Raw genomic sequence first — 5,290 nt, 5'->3', positions numbered from 1 at the left:
CTTTCGGAAGCAGATTTCCAGGTCTTTCTTCCAAGGCACTTTTGCATGGGTTCCAACCACCAACCTTTCTGTGAATAGTTGAGCACTTAATCATTTGTATGACCAGTGACTCGAACGTCTAATGTTGTCAGTTTTCCCGTGAGCCGATTGACTCTGACTTATGGTGGCCTCATGTATGAAGAGTAGAACTGCTCCTCAGGAGTTTCAAGGCTGTGAGCTTTCAGAGCAGATTGCAAGGCCTGTCTGCTTAGGTACTTCTTGGAGTTTGCATGTCCATCTTTCAGTAGTAGTCCAGGTCTTAACCATTTGTGCTGCCCAGGGGCCCTCTCAGGCTGATAGGAATTGGTTTGCATGCCAGCATGGAAGAGCCAGAAGTGCCTGGTGGATCCTTAACCAATGACTGATAAATTGCCTTTTTACCCTGTTTCAGATCATTCTGAGGTATGGCCCAACTTATTTTCTGAGTTCCCTTCAGGATGGAGCCACAGTGTCTCTCTGGAGTTTCACGTGATATTGCAGCACCCTTGCTTGGCTCCCCTCCATTCCTTTCCCTTTCCTTCTTCTCCTATCCCCCTACTGGTTTCTCCTGGGACCACTTCCCAATAAATCACTTGTGAACTTGTCAAAGAAAAAGGAAATTCACAGTGCAATATGAGGAGGCAAGTTTGACTAGGAAAGAACTAAGGAGGGGAGGGAAGGTGCACACATAAGAAAGGGTAAGGAGAGAAAGCAAAAAGAATCTGAACCTCATACTCTACTGAAGCAAATGGAAAGAAATGGTTTTAAAGGACTGCAGGGAACTAATGGAAAGACACTAAAGTACTAAAAGTTATTGGTGGAGTTTTTTCCTTGGGATGTATGTACCACACTGAATTATTTCTTGAGTTTATTGCTAGGGATGGATAGAATATGTAGAGCTTAGAGCTCTGATGGCATCGTGCCTAAGGCATGTGACTGTTAACCAGAAGGCTGGCTGTTCAAACCCACCAGCCACTCCTTGGATGGAAGGTTGGGCAATCTACTTTCGTAGTGATACCACCTCAGAAACCCAAGGAGGGGTCGCTGAGTCAGATCCGACTCTACAGCAGTGAGTTTGGTAGTTTTTATTCTATAAGATTAAGGGACAGAGAAACATCACTGGCCTAGACTCAGGGAGAAGCCTGCCTAAAGTATAATCACACTGAGGGGAAGGATAATACTGTCTTGTTCAGACATTTTCCAGAACACAAAAGAATGGGGAGAAGGCAATTTCCAGGACCAGAGAGTTTGGTTAGAATTCAACATTGTCAACACATGGGTCATATCAGGATTGGGTTATGAGGATTAAAACCAAGACAATACTTTCTTTCTTTGTTCCCATTCCAACAAACTCACATGAAATCAATGAAATACTCTCTCCATCTTCCAGATATTTCAGTCTTGCTGTATCACCAGCTGAACATGAGGACCTATGTGTTAAATAATATTTAACTTTTTTTGTTTTTGTTTTTCTATTGTCATCAAGTTGACTCTGACTCATGGAGCCCTTATGTGTGCCAATGTGGACCTGGCCTCCATAGAGATTTCAAAGACTGATTTTTAGGAAGTAGATTGTCAAGGCTTTCTTCCAAGGTATCTCTGAATGGACTCAAACCTCCAACCTTTTAATCAGCTGCCAAGCACCTTAACAATTTGCACCACCCAGTGATTCCAATATATACCTATGATTATTAAAAGATTAAGTTGGGCATGCAATATATTCTTTACAAGAAAATCATACATTAATACAAGTTTCATTAACTCTTTGTGGCTTGCAGAGAACTATTAGATAAGTTATTGCTTCAAGCTAATTCATCACAAATGACAGGACAGGTGGGACTTAAAAGGTCTTCTAGCCCTTCCCATTTTCTTCAATCTATAACTATTCCCTTTAGGGGTGAGAATATGCTTAGATCTCCAAATAAGGAAATTCCAAAGCCATTTTCTACAAATGCTGATATTTATTCTAAGATTTCTAAAATGTAAATATATAATAGCAAGACAGGAGATTGACATGCATGGAATGGAAACAACCCATTTACCATAGTCGATTTTATCTCAGACATATATTACAGTATCATATTCAATTGATGTCACTGTCTCTTACAAAGGGATGTTTTGCTCTCACGGAAAGCTATCAAAAATGATTATCTCCATGGAAAATAGATTATTTGAAGAAAGATTAAATGGATTGCTGGCATCGGCCTAGAGAGGAGAAAGTTAAGGGTTTAAGTAACTACTCCCTCCACTGCAAATATTTTTATGGGAAGAAGTTTGGAAAGACTTATGAATAAAATATTCTCCATCTCAAATATTATCTGATGCTATAATGCCAATAGATAGTATTGTATCAGTAGGCATGCAGGTGAATTTAATAAGTCCTAAAGAAAGTGAAAAACCAAAGAGGCTAACCAGAGTTGAAATCCAGAAAGGTTGATAATGTCTGTCTTTCCTAACTTCAGTTCATTGATTGCTTGTTAGTTCCATTTATCCTGGTGTGTTTTGAAAGTGTATCTATCCTCTTGAATCAATGCTCTGATTCCCAGTCTATCATTTCTCTTCCGCATTTTGTCGCCATATTACTCTCTTCTCAAAGCATTCTTTGCATTCTCTTGGGTTGGTCATCCGCATTATTCTTGTTGTTGTTGTTGTTATGTGCTGTCGAGTCGGCCCTGACTCATAGCGACCCTTCCTTGGGTTTCTGAGGCAGTATCACTACGGATGTAGGATTGCCCAACCTTCCTTCTGAGGAGTGACTGGTGGGTTTGAACCTCCACCCTTCTGGTTAGCAGTCAAGTGCCTTAGGCACTATGCTACCAGAGCTCCTAGTTATTTACCATCTTAGGGGGAAAAGCAAGATCTATGTTTTATTGCCTCCAACAAGGTTTTTATCTGCTATTAAATTTTAAATTTCCTTGCAATTCTTTTTTCTCCTTACCCATCTCCTTCATTTCATCATGTTGTCTTTTGATCTCATTCTGTTCTTGTTTCAACTACATTCCAATTCTATTTCATACAGTTGATATTTCTCTCTATGTATGAAAAATGCCAAGCAATTTTCTATAAAAGAACCTCCTTATAGTTTTGCAAAAGAATCAAGTTATAAGCCTGCTGTTTCTCATTACTTTATCCTAGAGTGAAGTATTTTTATAGGACTCAGGTGTTTGTTTTTTTTTTCAATTCATTCATTTACTCTCAAATATAAGATTTATCCACATCAATGGGTGTCAACATCCAGTGCATTTGAATTGCTCTTGGCCCCTTTCTAAGACTCCTTGTTTTCTGTGGACTCATATGAGACATACTCTCATAGCCAGTTGTCCTACATAGATCTGAGCAGTATCCCCAGTGTCTTTCATCCAGTGCAACTCTGCTGAACCGATATGGTATCCCCATTTTCCTCTTCCTGGCTCCCTGATTCACAAGTAGAATATACAAAAAGGAACAAAGGTCAAGAACAAACAGAGGCCAAATCTCTTCCTTTCTATCCCGAACGCTATAAAATGAGAAATTTTCCCCAAGTCATTACTTCCCCTCTTAGCTTTTCTGTCCAGTTCTATTGTGGCAGTTTGTTATAACCAAATGAATGGAGTGAGGAGAGAGTAGAAGGAGGAGGAAATAACACTGCTGAGTATCTGATCTTTTGGAAATGGGCAGAGTGATTTCTGCTAAGATTTTTGGTTGGTATAAATTTGCACTTGAGAACCGAAGATCACCTTGCCTAAGACTCCTGGTAAGATGACAAGGATGGCCCATCTATCCTTCTTCTTCATAAAGTATTACTGATATTATGTTGCTATTGTTCATTGCCATCAAGTTGATTCTGACTCATGATGACCCCATGTGTGCAGAATAGAATTGCTCCATGGGGTTGTTAAGGCTGTGTCCTTTTAGAAGCAGATCTCAGTCTGTCATCTAAGAGTTTGAACCACTAACATTTCAGCTAGTAGTCCATGCTTAAGCACTTATGGCACCCAGAGGAATTATAGGATTCCACTCCTATTGACTTATAGTCAGTGGGGGGGAAAAAAAAAAAAAAACTTTCTAGATTCTTAAAATAAGTTTATAATTGGCCTGATTTTCAATAATGATGTGTTTCTTCCTGCTCCTTCTCTTACTATATATGTATTTTTTTCTGACTCCACAGCTATTGCTGTGGAAAATACAGGTAGACTATTGCAGCTTTGGCTATGATGCTAACTGTACTATCAAAGTGTCAAGATGAGCAAACTTCACCTTTATCACTAACTGCATGGCAAGGGTCAGTATGAATCCATTTCCCAAACTGGAAATGGATCAAGGCTTCACCTTCCCACATCTCTGCAGTCCTCATCACTACCTACTTCCATGGCACTTCCCTCACCCTAACCACCCAGAGTTAGGTCAAAACATTCCTGGACAGTCAAGGTGAGGTCATGGGTACAAGCAATAGGCTCAGGAGTTAACACAATTCTCTGATGTAGACTAGCCAGTCCCTCCTTCTCTCTCCCCCTAGGCCCCTGGAATCAGGTCACAAACTAGAAAGACTCTTTCCTTCATTGGTTCCTAGTGAAGCCTTTCTCTGTCACCCAGCTACCTGGACCTGGGTCTTCACAAATCAATTGCCTGAGCAGCTCTCTTCTGTCCACCAGCCACCCAAAGCTGGGTCTTCACAGATTAGGAACTCTGTCCTTAAGACTACCTGCACTCCAAGCTAAGGCAGTATCTCGTTGCTCCTTGTGGGTTTGTTAATTTTCTTTAAGCACTCACAAGATTCATGGAGACTCTCATCTATACTTATCAAAACTCACTGCCATGGAGTCGATTTCAATTCATAGCGACCGCCATTGGGTTTCCAAGGCTGTACATCTTTTTGGAAGCAGAATGCCTCATCTTTTTTTTTAGCAGCAGGTGAGTTTGAACCATCAACATTTTGGTTAGTAGACAAATACCTTAAACACTGCACTACCAGAGATCCTTACCTATACTTGTAAATTGACCATTATAATAACCAGAAAGGATACAGGCGAGGAGATATATATCAAGTAAGATCTGAGAGAGCTCCCAGCACTGGGCCTTCATTGTCTCTAAGGACCAGCCACCTTTTCCAGCTCAAGGATGTTCTTACCAATCCAGGAGGAGAAAGGGAAAGCTCCAAGGTCCAATGTCTTATAGTCATTGGGACCTCAATAAATATGCATGGCCAATCAATATGCATGTGATTAACTGCATCATGCCCTCTCCCTTCCTGAAGTCTGTTACCAGGGTGGGGCCAGTGTAGCCCTCTAGTTAT

This window comes from Orycteropus afer, unplaced genomic scaffold (assembly GCF_000298275.1).
Source record: "Orycteropus afer afer isolate SDZICR_OR568_19922 unplaced genomic scaffold, OryAfe1.0 scaffold00029, whole genome shotgun sequence".
Lineage (NCBI taxonomy): Eukaryota > Metazoa > Chordata > Mammalia > Tubulidentata > Orycteropodidae > Orycteropus > Orycteropus afer.
This window is presented reverse-complemented; position numbering follows the sequence as displayed.